The 18,005-nt window shown below is 38.7% G+C and overlaps 1 protein-coding gene across 3 annotated transcripts in view; it reads left to right on the top strand.

Moving 5' to 3' along the window:
- The window catches only part of LOC139447196 (acetylcholinesterase-like), a 124,831-nt gene that overhangs the window by 59,156 nt on the left and 47,670 nt on the right, over positions 1 to 18,005 (top strand). Inside the window, exon 1 of one of the 3 annotated variants that reach the window (XM_071228414.1) lies at positions 4,577 to 4,836. The exons of the other annotated variants lie outside the window; for them this stretch is intronic. The gene's annotated coding sequence lies outside the window, so the exon portion shown is untranslated. Of the gene's footprint in view, positions 1 to 4,576; positions 4,837 to 18,005 lie in introns of those variants that run through there. 3 annotated transcript variants of the gene reach the window in all.

Genomic DNA, 18,005 nt, shown 5'->3' with positions numbered 1-18,005 from the left:
TACAGGAAGATACTCCCTGTATGTCTGGATGTGGACATCTGACGGTACAAACTACATGAATATACTCCCTATATGTCTGCAAATGAACACCTGACTGTACAAACTAAATGAATATACTCCCTATATGTCTGCGACCGAACATCTGACATTTCAAACTTCATGAGTATACTCCCTATCTGTGTGCGTGTGGACATCTCACGGTACAAACTACATGAATATACTCCCTACCTGTCTGCGTATGGACATTAGACAGTACACCCTGCATGAATATACTCCCTATATGTGTGCGTTTGGACATCCGACTGTACAAACGATATAAATCTACTCCTTGTCTGACTGCGAGTGGACATCTGACAGTACACATTACATTAATATACTCCTTTTCTGTCTGCGTAGGGCCATCAGACAGTACACACTACACGAATATGTTCCCTATCTGTCTGGGTGTGGACATGTGACGGTACAAAGTACATGAATATTCTCCCTATATGTCTGGGTGTCGATATCTGACGGTACAAAGTACAGGAAGATACTCCCTGTATGTCTGGATGTGGACATGTGACGGTACAAACTACATGAATATACTCCCTATATGTCTGGGTGTGGACATCTGGCAGCACAAATTACATGAGTATACTCCCTATCTGTGTGCGTGTGGAGATCTGACGGTAGAAACTACATGAATATACTCCCTACCCGTCTGCGTATGGACATTAGACAGTACACACTGCATGAATATACTCCCTATATGTGTGCGTTTGGAAATCTGACTGTACAAACTATATGCATATACTCGTTGTCTGTCTGCGTATGGACATCTGACTGTACAAAGTATATGAATATACTCCTTGTGTGTCTGCGAGTGGACATCTGACGGTACAAACTACACGAATATACTCGTTATCTGTCTGGGTGTTGACATCTGAATTTACAAACTACATGAGTATACTCCCTATCTGTCTGCGTGTGGACATCTGACGGTACAAACTACATGAATATACTCCCTACCCGTCTGCGTATGGACATTAGACAGTACACACTGCATGAATATACTCTCTATATGTGTGCGTTTGGAAATCTGACTGTACAAACTATATGCATATATTCCTTGTGTGTCTGCGAGTGGACATCTGACAGTACTCACTACATGAGTATACTCCCTATCTGTCTGGATGTGGACATCTGACGGTACAAACTACACGAATATACTCGTTATCTGTCTGGGTGTTGACATCAGACTGTACAAAGTACATGAATATACTCCCTTTATGTTTGGCTGTGGACATCTGACGGTACCAAGTACAGGAATATACTCCTTACCTGTCTGCGTAAGGACATTAGAGAGTACACACTGCATGGATATACTCCCTATATGTTCTGCGTATAACCATCAGACAGTACACACTACATGAATATACTCCCTACCTGTCTGGGTATTGACATGTTACGATACAAAGTACATGAATATAGTCCATATATGTCTGGCTGTGGACATCTGACGGTACAAAGTACATGAATATACTCCCTGCCTGTCTGGGTATTGACATGTGACGATACAAAGTACATGAATATACTCCATATATGTCTGGCTGTGGACATCTGACGGTACAAACTACATGAATATACTCCCTATCTGTCTGGGTGAGAACATTGGACTGTGCAAACTTCATGAATATGCTCCCTATCTGTTAGCGTTTCGACATTTGACATGAATATACTCCCTATATGTTTGCGAGCGAACATCTAACTGTGCAAACTACATGAATATACTCCCTATATGTGTGCGTGTGGAGATCTGACGGTACAAACTACATGAGTATACTCCCTATCTGTCTGGGTGTGGAAATCTGACTGTACAAACTACATGAAGATACTCCCTATATGTCTGCGAGTGGACATCTGACTGTGCAAACTACATGAATCTACTCCCTTTCTGTCTGCGAGCGGACATCTAACTGTACAAACTACATGAATATACTCCCTATCTGTCTAGGTGTGGAAATCTGACTGTACAAACTACATGAAGATACTCTCTATATGTCTGCGAGCGGACATCTAACTGTACAAATAAGATTAATATACTCCCTATCTGTCTGCGTGTAGACATCTGACTTTACAAACTGCATGATTTAACCCCCATCTGACATACTCTTTCATTGCAATTTAAACGACCCATCTCACAAGAGCGACTGGAACTAAATGTGTCACCACATCTACACATGAAACCCCGTCATGCATATATAATAGTAACACACACATGTTTGTGGCCATGAAACACCGGTGTGTGAATGCACCAAGAGAAACACATGCCTGCATCACACATTCATGAAAGCCCGTCTTGTGTATACACCAACAGTCACACATGCAATCAACCCCGTCATGTGCATACACACCAACAGTCACACATGCATGAAAGCCCGTCTTGTGTATACACACCAACAGTCACACATTCATGAAAGCCCGTCTTGTGTATACACCAACAGTCACACATGCAATCAACCCCGTCATGTGCATACACACCAACAGTCACACATGCATGAAAGCCCGTCTTGTGCATACACACCAACAGTCACACATGCATGAAAGCCCGTCTTGTGCATACACACCAACAGTCACACATATATGAAACCCCGTCTTGTGTATACACACCAACAGTCACACATATATGAAACCCCGTCTTGTAAACACACCAACAGTCACACATGCATGAAAGCCCGTCTTGTGCATACACACCAATAGTCACACATATATGAAACCCCGTCTTGTGTATACACACCAACAGTCACACATATATGAAACCCCGTCTTGTGTATACACACCAACAATCACACATGCAAGTCTACGTGAAACCCCGTCTTGTGTACACACCAACAGTCACACATACAATAAACCCCGTCTGGTGTATACACACCAACAGTCACACATGCATAAAAGCCCGTCTGGTGTATACACACCAACAGTCACACATGCAAATGACCCCGTCTTGTGTATACACACCAACAGTCACACATGCAAATGACCCCGTCTTGTGTATACACACCAACAGTCACACATGCAATAAACCCCGTCTGGGGTATACACACCAACAGTCACACATGCATAAAAGCCCGTCTGGTGTATACACACCAACAGTCACACATGCATAAAAGCCCGTCTGGTGTATACACACCAACAGTCACACATGCAAATGACCCCGTCTTGTGTATACACACCAACAGTCACACATGCAAATGACCCCGTCTTGTGTATACACACCAACAGTCACACATACAATAAACCCCGTCTGGGGTATACACACCAACAGTCACACATGCATAAAAGCCCGTCTGGTGTATACACACCAACAGTCACACATGCAAATGACCCCGTCTTGTGTATACACACCAACAGTCACACATGCAAATGACCCCGTCTTGTGTACACGCCAACAGTCACACATACATGAAACCCCATCTTGTGTATATACACCAACAATCACACATATATGAAACCCCGTCTTGTGTAAACACAAAAACAATCACACATGCAATAAACCCCGTCTTTTGTACACGCCAACAGTAACACATGCATGAAAGCCCGTCTTGTGTATACACACCAACAGTCACACATACATGAAACCCCGTCTTGTGTATACACACCAATAGTCACACATACATGAAACCCCGTCTTGTGTATACACACCAACAGTCACACATACATGAAACCCCGTCTTGTGTATACACACCAACAGTCACACATACATGAAACCCCGTCATGTGTATACACACCAACAATCACACATACATGAAACCCCATCTTGTGTATACACACCAACTGTCACACATGTATGAAACCCCGTCTTGTGTATACACACCAACAGTCACACATGTATGAAACCCCGTCTTGTGTATACACACCAACAATCACACATGCAGGTCGACATGAAACCCCTTCTTGTATACACACCAACAGTCACACATGCAATAAACCCTGTCTTGTGTATACACACCAACAGTCACACATGCATGAAACCCGTCTGGTGTATACACACCAACAGTCACACATATATGAAACCCCGTCTTGTATACACACCAACAGTCGCACATATATGAAACCCCGTCTGGTGAATAGACACCAACAGTCACACATGCATGAAATCCAGGTAGGTTGCCAACGATTAAGCGGTCAAAGGGAGATAACTTCTCTTCGTCTAAACCGAACACTACAAAGTCTGAGCCAGGTTTAAGTGGGTGATCCACAGAATTACTCACCACGACATAAATGCTTCCTAAACATAAGAATGCACACACTTGCTTAGTACATAATCTAATCTTGTGATCTCACTATATTGTCTATACTTATATAAATACAAACTTCACTGCATTCATCAGCCATTCGTTGCTGCATACCAGAGGGCAATCAGCCTGGAAATACCCAAGTAGCAGGCAAGTTCCCAAACGTATGTTTGTCAACATTTCACTGGGAGAGGATACAGAAGTCGGTCTGGTTTACAAATCTATTCTAGTCGTAAGCACGTGAGAGGCAGGCGCAGACGTGAACGCGAAGCTATAAATAGCTTTAGAAGATACAGTTTCAGCCAGGCGAGTGGATTCCACTTTCAGTGGTAGATCTAATCCCACAGCCCTGCTGTTGTGTGTACCTCACAGACCTCCTCACACCAACACCACGGAGACCTTGAGACACAGGAGCATAGTACGATTACAAGTCTAATTGTATGATTTGCGCGGATTAAGTCGTAAATCCGAGTGGGTGCAACATGGGATTACACAGAGTGCCCCCCAACAAACCCCAATAATCCAGAAGAGGTACAGTGGTAAAGTCACCTACAACTTCTAGGTACGTACGTAGCAAATAGATAAGCATGCTTCCGTCTGACTACACATAGATGCAGGGTATACTTGGGAGACGGAGTTTTGAAGTAAGTTAACTTGCTCTTTATATCGCATAGGGCTTCACGCGTTAACATGTATTCGTAACTGTGTTGCTGAGCCTTACATGACTTGAAACAAGGTATAAAATGTCCAGCAACGGCGTATACCTGGATACCATGATAGCAGGTGCCAGTAGCTTTCATTTCGTTATGATGGTGTTGAGGGGAGATAGTCCCCCACTCACGGTTATCTATGTTCGTACAATGCTACTTGTTATAGATGTTTATAGGAAACGTACATACATGTTTAGTTTTATACCACTGTACATCAGCATCATAAAGTTATTGGTTTACGATTCAATATCCAATGAAACTATGCTGGATAGCGAGTTAAATAAGTACCAACATAAATCACATAACGATAATCCCATCCAGCAAATCCAGATAAAAATAAGTGATATATACCTGAGATAAGAATATTGGTATGTACGTGAGCGTAATTTCAACGTGTCTATATTTTGCATTTAGGTAAGTGCAATATACACTATATCAACGCTACATAGTGACTGCTGTATAATATTCACTATATCAACGCTACATAGTGACTGTTGTGTAATAAACAACTACACCAATACTACATAGTCACTGACTGTTGTGTAACTTGCACTATATCAATGCAACACAGTGACTGGTGTGTAATATACACACTCAACAGGTCATAGTAATTGTTGTGTGATATACACTATATCAACGCTACATAGTGACTGCTGTATAATATTCACTATATCAACGCTACATAGTGACTGTTGTGTAATAAACAACTACACCAATACTACATAGTCACTGACTGTTGTGTAACTTGCACTATATCAATGCAACACAGTGACTGGTGTGTAATATACACACTCAACAGGTCATAGTAATTGTTGTGTGATATACACTATATCAACACTCTAGTAATTGTTGTGAAATATACACTATATAAACACAGCATAGTAATTGTTGTGAAATATACACTTTATCAACACGGCATAGTAATTTTTTGTGTAATATAAATTATATCAACACGTAATAGTAATTGTTGTGTAATATACACTACATCAATACGTCATAGTAATTATTGTGTAATATACATGATATCAACACGGCATAGCAATTGTTGTGTTATATACACTACATCAATACGTCATGGTAACTGTTGTGTAATATACCCTATATCAACACGGCATAGTAATTATTGTAATATACAATATATCAACATTGCATAGTAATTGTTGTGTTATATACACTACATCAATGCGTCATAGTAACTGTTGTGTAATATACACTACATCAACACGGCATAGTAATTATTGTAATATACAATATATCAACATGGCATAGTAATTGTTGTGTTATATACACTACATCAATGCGTCATAGTAACTGTTGTGTAATATACACTATATCAACACGGCATAGTAATTATTGTAATATACAATATATCAACATGGCATAGTAATTGTTGTGTTATATACACTACATCAATGCGTCATAGTAACTGTTGTGTAATATACACTACAGCAACATGGTATAGTTATATACACTACATCAATACGTCATAGTAATTGTTGTGTAATATACACTATATCACTACGTCATAGTAATTGTTGTGTAATATACACTATATCAATACGTCATAGTAATTGTTGTGTAATATACATTATATCAACACGTCATAGTAATTGTTGTGTAATATACACTATATCAATACAGCATAGTAATCGTTGTGTAATATACACTATATCAACACGGCATAGTAATTGTTGTGTTATATACACTACATCAATACGTCATAGTAACTGTTGTGTAATATACACTACAGCAACATGGCATAGTCATATACACTACATCAATACGTCATAGTAATTGTTGTGTAATATACACTATATCAATACGTCATAGTAATTGTTGTATAATATACATTATATCAACACGTCATAGTAATTTTTGTGTAATATACACTATATCAATACAGCATAGTAATCGTTGTGTAATATACAGTATATCAACACGGCATAGTAATTGTTGTGTTATATACACTACATCAATACGTCATAGTAATTGTTGTGTAATATACACTATATCAACTCATAGTAATTGTTGTGTAATATACACTATATCAACAGGTCATTGTAATTGTTGTGTTATATACACTACATCAACACGTATTAGTAATTGTTGTGTAATATACACTACATCAACATGGCATAGTAATTGTTGTGTTATATACACTTACTCAACACGGCATAGTGACTTGTGTAGTATGCACGATATGAACGTGACATAGTGACTCCTATGTTACAAACACTAATACTCAATAACACTCGGAAATCTGAAGACACATAAGGTTTTTTGAAATTGTTTATCGGACACTCTCCGTAGCACTCTCTCTCTCAACGCGTACCGAAATAACACTCGTACAGGCGTCCTGAAAAGTTTTGATGTGATGATACATCTGAATCCACTTGGTTAGCAGAATGCAGAGATATATCAACTTAATCGATTATTTATGCTGATAAATGATAATCAAATGCAGTGTATTATGCAGATGCCAGAGTCCTGTCGCCATGCCGAATGACACGCTTTTTAGATTTAGAACATGTTGTTTGTCAATACAAGTATTTATTTTGGCCACTTACATAAGTTTGGAAACATGAATGAGCCTAATATCTAAAGAGGATAAATAACACAGAGGTCTACTAAACACACTATTATTACGGACAACCGCATCAAACCATGGATACGTGAACAAAATAAAGTTTTAAATTAATGTCGCCCAAAATTCAGAGAAAATGATTCACTTGAAGATCAAACATTTGTACTCCTACAGACATGAATTCATATGACGGATATATGTATGTTCACACCAGGGTTCGACAAGTTTTGTTTCTACTGTATATATAAGAATTTGTACATGGACTTCTGGCGAGTGATAGCAGAGTAATATTTATTGATGAAAGTCCATCTGTTCTTTTCCTTATATATTTTGCTTAATTTGCAGATTCCACTAGCCTTTTACTAAATAACGATATATATTTTATGTGAACATCGTCAAAGTGGGATTTGTAAATCGATTTAAATAAAACAAAGGTTGTATTTTAAAACGATGGAAAGGTGTCAAAAGCTGAAAAGTGGTTCCTGAATGTTTTTCGATTAAAAGTGAATTTCTTATTGCAAGTACATTTAAAAATGTAGCACATTGTCAAAAGCAGAAAATGCACTACACTTTGTCAAACAATTCTTAGCTAATTGCAAGACCTACCTGTTGATGTGCATGTGAGTTGCTAGACTGCAAAATACAACCGATATTGCTGCAAGACACAACTAGGTGTCATTGAACAGGATAAATGACATTAATAGTTGGTACTTGTTACCTTGCGCTGGCGCTCGGCTTTACTGGGTTACACAAGGACTGGTAAGGCTCGGGGTATAATATGTCTGAGTGGGTCTCCATATTAAACTGCGGTGTGTTGTCTCACTGGGCTAGCACTACAAAAGCGGCATATAGGTAAAATACTAGTTAAGCTGTGTAATAATAAGAAAACTGAATGTATTTGTTACTTATCTTTTGAATGTTTATTGTAGCACATTGTTATAACTGCATATCATTTGAAAACAACACACGTGGCCATGATATGAAAAGACAATCAAATACTAATGCAGATGTAGGTGTTACTAACATGACATTTTTGTTAACATTAAATAGTCATAGTGTAATCCCGTAGATGGATCTTATCGCTAACCACCAGGGGGGCATTTTGTTTTTATCTATTAATCACTAATTTAGTGCCAGATTTATGCACATTCTTATACTTCGTAAGCTGAGCATTTTCTCGAAATTCCCCAGTAATCCGCTAGAAAAAAAGACAAAAGGAAAAGGCATTTGAATTGCAGATTATGTAGATCATGTAGTATAAACGTCAATGACAGTCTCGGTTGTGTGCCAAAACAGATTCCAATGGAAAGCAAAACAGCGGTGACAATTATGAATGGATCAATAAAAATCAATGATGACACCAATGAAAATACTTTCTAGAAGAGTGAGAGCCGCAATTTCAGCACCAGCATTTTTCCTAAATCCAAACTGTAGGGGGTGAAGAAAGGCTACATCGTCGTTTGTCCATTTTTCGATTCTGTTGAGAAGCATTCTTTGGAAAAGCTTTCTTAGGACTGAAGTTAGTGTTATGCCCCTGTAGTTAGCTGGATCACTTTCACTTTTTCCTCGTCCCTTACGTACTGGTGTGATTTCGCCAATATGATACATTTTGGGTTTAATAATACCATTGAATAATACCATGATACGCTTTTATAAAGATCTTTCCGCATACTTAATATGTTCATTTGTGAACATCGGGTCCTGGAGATATATTGTTTTGTAGTCCTTTAACTGTACTTAATGCCTCTGTAATGGTGAATGGTCTCTTCAATGGATGGTTAGCAGTTAAATCGTTATCAGCATCAGATGTTTCGTTATTTTCAATATTACTTTACAAAGTGTCTCCTATCTCTTGTGGTCTCTGTAGTGTTCCCTATCTATTGTGGTCTGTGTAGTATTCTCTACAAAGTGTCTCCTATCTATTGTGGTCTGTGTAGTGTTCCCTATCTATTGTGGTCTTTGTAGTATTCTCTACAAAGTGTCTCCTATCTATTGTCTTCTGTGTAGTATTCTCTACAAAGTGTCTCCTATCTATTGTCTTCTGTGTAGTATTCTCTACAAAGTGTTTCCTATCTATTGTGGTCTGTGTAGTGTTCCCTGTCTATTGTCTTCTGTGTAGTGTTCTCTACAAAGTGTCTCCTATCTGTTGTGGTCTGTGTAGTATTCTCTACCAAGTGTTCCCTATCTGTTGTCTTCTGTGTAGTATTCTCTACAAAGTGTTCCCTATCTGTTGTCTTCTGTGTAGTATTCTCTACCAAGTGTTCCCTATCTATTGTGGTCTGTGTAGTGTTCTCTACAAAGTGTTCCCTATCTGTTGTCCTCTGTGTAGTATTCTCTACCAAGTGTTCCCTATCTATTGTGGTCTGTGTAGTATTCTCTACAAAGTGTTCCCTATCTGTTGTCTTCTGTGTAGTATTCTCTACCAAGTGTTCCCTATCTATTGTGGTCTGTGTAGTGTTCTCTACAAAGTGTTCCCTATCTGTTGTCTTCTGTGTAGTATTCTCTACCAAGTGTTCCCTATCTATTGTGGTCTGTGTAGTATTCTCTACAAAGTGTTCCCTATCTGTTGTCTTCTGTGTAGCATTCTCTACCAAGTTGCTCCTATCTATTGTCTTTTGTGTAGTATTCTCTACAAAGTGGCTCCTAACTATTGTGGTCTGCGTGGTGTTCCCTATCTATTGTGGTCTGTGTGGTATTCTCTACCAAGTGTTTCCTATCTATTGTGGTCTGTGTAGTGTTTCCTCTCTGTTGTGGTCTGTGAAGTGTTTCCTCCCTGTTGTGGTCTGTGAAGTGTTTCCTCTCTGTTGTGGTCTGTGTAGTGTTCCCTATCTATTGTGCTCTGTGTAGTGTTCCCTATCTATTGTGCTCTGTGTAGTATTCTCTATTAAGTGTCCCCAGTGTGGTATGTTCTGTAAACCTTTATCGAAAACAGATTTGTCCTAGGAAATGCTTGAAAAACACTATGCTTCTGATTGTTAAAAAACAGAAATTGTCTGCCACAAGAAACACACCAAAAGCTAGGCTCACAGTTTTAATTTTAAAAATAGTTGGCGTTGCAGCTGCAGCTGACAAAATATCCAGTCTCCAAACAAAACCATGCCAACAAGAGCAGTTGAAATTAACATCATTCACCAGCAGAAGCATGTGAGAGCAATAACAATACAACTAGGGGTAGCTTTGTCTAATTGCTCTTGTCTCACATTCGACGTCACAATCAAACGTTATAAGTTAATTTCGACCATACAGGAGCCCTTCCAACAAGAACATCAAGTGCTATGTCCTTCCTACAACACGACTCCATTCCAGATTCACGTTTCAAACATCACATGTTCAATTAACTAGGTCATTTCGTTTCACAAATTTCTCGCTAAGAACCCTGGATACAGACAGATGGTTTACTCTTCGTGTGCAAGTTGCCCGTGTTTGTCAAATCAAAACTATCAAGAAACCTGGATTTTTGCCAGGTGATTTTGATGCAGCATAAAGATAACATCAGCACGAAACACACACCTAATTTGCACCTCCAACGCCAACAGCCCTCCTTGTTGAAATCAATAGTTCAGCCGCCTTCTACATTATTGCAAATATACTCTCGAAACAAAGTAAGAGATATTCGAAAATTAGAGATGAGAGCAGAAATACAAAATGCTATCGAGCGATGGCATAATAATCAACAGAACATATTGGCGGTGAATTGTAAGGTGCAAACACCGAAGAAAAACGACAGGTGTGTGTTGTCATAAATGATTCTTTGAGATGACTTGATAATCAATGTCACCATGATTGGTCAAACGTTCGTTTAGGCAGTCTCTTAAGATGTACACGGTGGTCACTAACGCTGTCGTCTTCTGAAAGATAAAGCGTGGATATATAGCTTGGCGTTCAAACGGCATAACCATTGGCGCCAGTATGTTGTCTCGGTATTACTGTCGTGTGCCCTTCCATTGACAATATGTACTGGCGTTCTTGCAGTCATATTGATACCGCCTGTTACGGTAGTCCTTGCGGGTTCACATACCTATATGTACATCGCCCAGGACATTGTCATTATTTGCTTAAAATCCTCCGAGCAACGTTAAAAAAATTGAAACTTGAATAATAATAAATTGATATTATGTACATGTACGTGTATAAATCAGCTTGCACACAGGCTACTCCAGTATGACATGTCATCAATTTGCTAGTTTAGTTTAGTTTAAACATATTTTATTCACAGAACAAAATGAGAATTGTATTGGGAACAAGTTCTTGCAACTTAGTAAACCCCTCTCCGCATAAAATATGAACAAATATACAGTTGCAAAATAAATAGATTTGCTTCAGTCAGTAAAATTCAGACTTTCCACATTTATACATCAATATGTTTGTGCAAGTTTTTACGTTATAATTATTCCATTGTGTATATTACTACCTACTTTACCAATTGAAATATGATTCCATTAGGTTAAACATGAACAATTATGATGAAAATCGTCAATAGGATATATTAAAATTAAGTACAAAACACACAGAGTATTTCTCAAATAAATAAGAAAACTAAGTTCATTCTAGTAATTAATCCTCTTCTGGACAACCATAGAAATGAAATTCCAATGCGTTTATATATACATATAATTATACAACAATGTATGATAACGGCCTCAATCCTCCCCCACACCCATACTTTAATGACGATTGTACGATAAACTCTGTACCAACCCTGACAAGGATAGGTTCTAGTCATTTAACGCCTTTGACAATAAACGTATACGGTTATTACAATTTACGTAAGAATTTATTACATTTTACTGCAAGTAGAGGTTATTACAATTTACGTCAATTTTTATTACAATTTGCGTATTACATTTTACGTCAAATTGTATTACAATTTACGTTGTTATAACAATTTACGTCAAAATTATTACAATTTGCTGCAAGTATTACAATTTACCTTTTTATTACAATTTACGTCGTAACACCGCCCCCTATCATTACATACCCATCCCAAACCTGCCATGTCTTCTTACGTTGACGTTCACATGACATTCGTTAGGACGCCTCCAGACACATCCACGCCTATCCATAAAGTCCACAGTGAATCTGGACTCGTCTGAAAACATTACATGATTCTCCAAGCTTCTACACTCTAAACACCATCGGAGTCTGGTAAGAATGTGTGATACAACACGAGGTCGCAGAATAACTACATGAAGATGTTCGGGCGCAATTAAACAGCGATTTGATTGGCTCTTTGGGATTCATTTCTTAAAACCTGATTTCTGATTATTCTATCCTGAAATTGTGTTGTTGACCTAAGGCGATCATTAACATTACTAATAAATATGTTCAAAAGTCTGCAAATCACAGACTGATTGTACATATTGGCTATCACTCCCTTTTCTACCGGGTCAATAACATTTAGGCGTTCATCACCTTGTAGACAATATATTCCCAATCTGATCACAAATTCTGCATTATAGCAAGAGTAGAGAGCATTCGTGTTACTGTGGACAATGAAAACCAACCCTAGTAATGGCCCAGGCCGAATGACGACCTTTCACTCAAGTGTCAAAATTAAGAACGACCATTCTACCCCCGTGCACGGAGGCATTGCATCGTCCGCGTGCAATGATGTGTCGGTGTGTTGGGGCATTACGATTTGGTACCCTTCTATCTCTTGTCCTCATTTGTCCAAGCTGATCTTTCTTCATGACATCTATATTGTAGGATTCCCTACTTTCCCTTTAAGAGTATATATGTTAATGCCCAAATGTGTACGATTTTGTTTGTGTGTGGCGAAACTTTATTAACCTGTCACACAAAGGAATAAGTGAATGAGTAGGTTTGAAGATTATTTGATTATTCCTGTTGTATTGAACTGTATTTTAGCGTGTCGAATAGAACAATTGGTACCTTTTATAACTGTATTTTGGACAGGTTTTCACATAACGTCACATCCCTACTTACTACATATACTCGCTGAGATACTTGCTACACGTTACCATCACTTGGGACGCCAAGCATGACGTGCATGTGGATTTCGCTACGTCATGACAGAAAGAAATCCTTATCGAATACCATATTGATTACATTTTTAGTCTTGGCTGCCCTTATTGGGATGTAATGAGTATATTTCAGGGTGATTGTCAAATAGACTGATTTTCTCATCATGCAACCTATGTATTAGAATTCACGAGATTTTATTGTATTTCACAAGTGCAAATATCAATTCCGAACACTTATAAAGATAAACAACGTATTTGTAATCCACCAATAACTATTTTTTTTATTACGACATGTTCTGAAGGTTTTCGTTATATACTCGAATAGAAACCAGAGCACAAACTGTGGTAGTGTGTAAATAGTTAACTGGGAGTACTGCGTGTTGCCTTTGTGGTGGTGTGTAAACAGTTAAGAGGGAGTACTGCGTGTTGCCTTCGTGGTGGTGTGTAAACAGTTAAGAGGGAGTACTGCGTGTTGCCTTCACAGGGTACTGAATGTGATCTCTATAGCAGTGTGTGCACCGTAAACACAGGGTACTGAATGTGATCTCTATAGGAATGTGTACACTGTAAACACAAGGTACTGAATGTGACCACCCAGCATTGTATGCACCGTAAATATAAGGTACTGAATGTGACCTCAATAGCAGTGTATACATAGTAGACACAGGGGTACTGAATATGACCCCCATAGCAGTGTGTATACCGTAAACGACGATGTAACCTTTCCTCACCCCCTACAGTTAGGATTTAGGAATAATGCTGGTGCTGAAATTGCGGCTCTCACTCTTCTAGAAAGTATTTCATATTTTAACGGAAGAAACTCGCCAGTTTATTGTGCCTTTCTCGATAACGAGAAAGCCTTCGCTCGTGTTTGGCTTGGCGGTCTATTCTACAAATTACATAAATTTGGAATCAATGGTAAATTATGGGGAATTCTACGTCTATCTTACAATTCTATGTACCCATGTGTTAGCTTTGCTGGCTTCAAATCTGGTGTTTTCCCTGTTAAACAGGGGTAGGTCAGGGTCGTGCCATATCAGCATGGTTCTTTACTCTTTATATAAACGATTTACTTCATGAACTAAGCAATTCCGGTTGTGGACTATGTCTCCCATGGGGACGATGCCATGGAATACTGTAAGCAGACGACACGACCTTGCTCAGCTGTAACACAACAGGTCTTCAAATGCTCCTAAACGTTGCAGAAAATTATGGTAACAAGTGGCAGTTAAAATACAATGTGTTCAAAAGTACTGTCCTAACTTTTGGATATAGTGAAAAAACAGTGTCGCCTGAACATCTTTACATTGGTAAGATAAAATTACCTGTTCAAAAGGCAATTGTCTATGCGGGAGTGTACATAAGTACTGTTAAAACTTCTGTTGAAAGAACGAAGTTAGAATGTGAAAAACTGAGCAAATTGATAAATGTAAACCATGATTCTGGCCTGTACTTTGGTGGACTTATCCATAGCCGCCGTGCGCATCTGGCAACGAGTGATATTACCCTGTGGGTTATATGGATTTCATGTGTGGGGAAAACTATCCTTAAAGGAATATGAAATGCTTGCAATCACTAAACGCTAACTCTGTAAGATAATCCAGGGTTTTAATAAGCGTATGCCCAAAGAAATAGAGAGAGAGACACAATTGGTGTTATATCAGTACAAGGATACATTGATCACCAAAAGCTTGGTAAGCTATGTAATTCAAACCTAATGTATATTTTCAAACAAATGTTTCTAGTCCGACTTGGACAGTTTAGATATAAAACAACACAAGTTAATAAGAACAAGTGTGACGCGAAATCATCCATCTTTAGCATGCTACGTCTTGTCTCCAAATATAATTTGTCTGACGAGGTTAATGATTATATAATGTGTTCACATTTCATCAAGAAACGATTATGGTCAAAACTGGTGAAAAATAAGATTCACCTACACGAAAAACAATTACTAAAAACTGCGCTTCTGAGCAGATTATCTGTGTCTAGATATCTAACAATACGATCTGGACGAGAACATAGGTTATGGAAACTTGCTCTCGATACACCAGAATCTTTTACTTCCTTAGCTAGACTAGTTCGCTTAGGTTCAATGCCAATAGAATCAAAGGAATGTATTTGTGGAACAGTCGCAAATGATATAGTGAAACACGTTTTCATGTCATGTCAAAAGAATTTAGAAGAAAGAAATATCATATCTGATAAAATCATTGATTTACTTGATGGTAAAATATTTGTGAGAATCTAGACAGACGATGATACCTTTCTGACTTTTCGCTTGGCGGTTTACCTAAACAACTTGAAGATGAATTAGACTACAATGTATGGGCATAGAGCATGATAAATATTGGTGGTGCAGTTAAAAGGTGGGATGAAGTCATCCGAAGCTGCTTATACTAAACGATGTATATGTATTGTAAACAAGTGTACATTTGTAAATATCACATGCTAATTGTCCATTTAATAACAACAATAATCAATATGATACATAAGTATATGAACTTCTTCTTACATCTCTCTATCTATCTATCTATCTATCTATCTATCTATCTACACAGACCACAATAGATAGGAGTCACTTTGTAGAGAACACTACACAGAGGACAATAGATAGGGAACACTACACAGAGGACAAAAGATAGGAGCCACTTTGTTGAGAATACTACACAGATCACAATAGATAGGGAACACTACACAGAGGACAAAAGATAGGAGCCACTTTGTTGAGAATACTACACAGACCACAATAGATAGGGAACACTTGGTAGACAATACTACACAGAAGACAACAGATAGGGAACACTTTGTAGAGAATACTACACAGACCACAATAGATAGGAGCCACTTTGTACAGAATACTACACAGACCACAATAGATAGGGAACACTTGGTAGAGAATGATACACAGAAGACAACAGACAGGGAACACTTTATAGAGAATACTACACAGACCACAATAGATAGGGAACACTTAAAGAGAATACTACACAGACCACAATAGATATGAGAACACTACACAGACCACATTAGATAGAGAACACTACACAGACCACAATAGGTAGAGAACACTACACAGACCACATTAGATAGAGAACACTACACAGACCACAATAGGTAGAGAACACTACACAGACCACATTAGATAGAGAACACTACACAGACCACAATAGATAGAGAACACTACACAGACCACAATAGGTAGACAACACTACACAGACCACAATAGATAGGGCAGACTACACAGACCACATTCGATAGGGAACACTACACAGACCACAATAGATAGGGAACTATACACAGACCACAATAGATAGAGAACACTACACAGACCACAGAAGATAGGGCACACTACACAGACCACAATAGATAGGTAACACCTTGTAGAAAATATTACACATACCACAATAGAAAGGGAACACTTTGCAGAGAATACTACACAGAAGACAATAGATTGGTAACACAACACAGACCACTACAGAAAACTCTATTTAGGGAACACTTTAAGGAGAGTATTACACAGAAACATATATGGAAGCACTTTACAGACAGCACAATATAGGGAACACTTTAAGAAAACACTTTATATTAAGCACTTTACAGAAAACACGATGTAGGAAGCAGTTTACAGAGAGCACACTATAGAGAACGCTTTCATAGGAAAAACACGAATCTCGTGAAGGTGAGTGAATGGAAGCTCATTGCTTTGACGTTTAGTCAAGTATTGAGTGGTTATAGACTGGGGTTACGTTGATACTCCGTTCTGCCAGGTATTGAGTGGTGATAGACTAGGGTTGCATTTATACTCCGTTCTGCCAGGTATTGAGTGATGATTGATTTGGGTTACATTGATACTTCGTTTTGGCGGGTATTGAGTGGTGATAGACTGGGGTTACATTGATACTCCGTTCTGTCAGGTGTTGAGTGGTGATAGACTGGGGTTACATTGATACTCCGTTCTGCCAGATATTGAATGATGATTGATGGGGTTACATTGATACTCCGTGCTGCCAGGTATTGGGTGGTGATAGACTGGGGTTACATTGATACTCCGTTCTGCCAGGTGTTGAGTGGTGATAGACTGGGGTTACATTGATACTCCGTTCTGTGTTCCCAATGGTGTTTAATTTGACTCAGGTCAGGGTCTGTCATCATATTTCGGAATTGGATTTTGAATAAGTCGGTGCTTAAATTATGCTTATGTGTATGTTCAGATTACCTCTACGGAGAAATAAAAAATAAAACGATGAACGTATGTGCTCGAAAGTATACACACACACGCACGTACGCACACACACACGCACGCACACACACACACACGCACGCACGCACGCACACACACACACACACACACACACACACACACACACACACACACACACACGACACACACACACACACACACACACACACGACACACACACACACTCACTCACTCACTCACACACTCACT

This window comes from Haliotis cracherodii, unplaced genomic scaffold, assembly GCF_022045235.1.
Source record: "Haliotis cracherodii isolate W230 unplaced genomic scaffold, xgHalCrac1.p SCAF_7, whole genome shotgun sequence".
Lineage (NCBI taxonomy): Eukaryota > Metazoa > Mollusca > Gastropoda > Lepetellida > Haliotidae > Haliotis > Haliotis cracherodii.
This window is presented reverse-complemented; position numbering and strand designations above follow the sequence as displayed.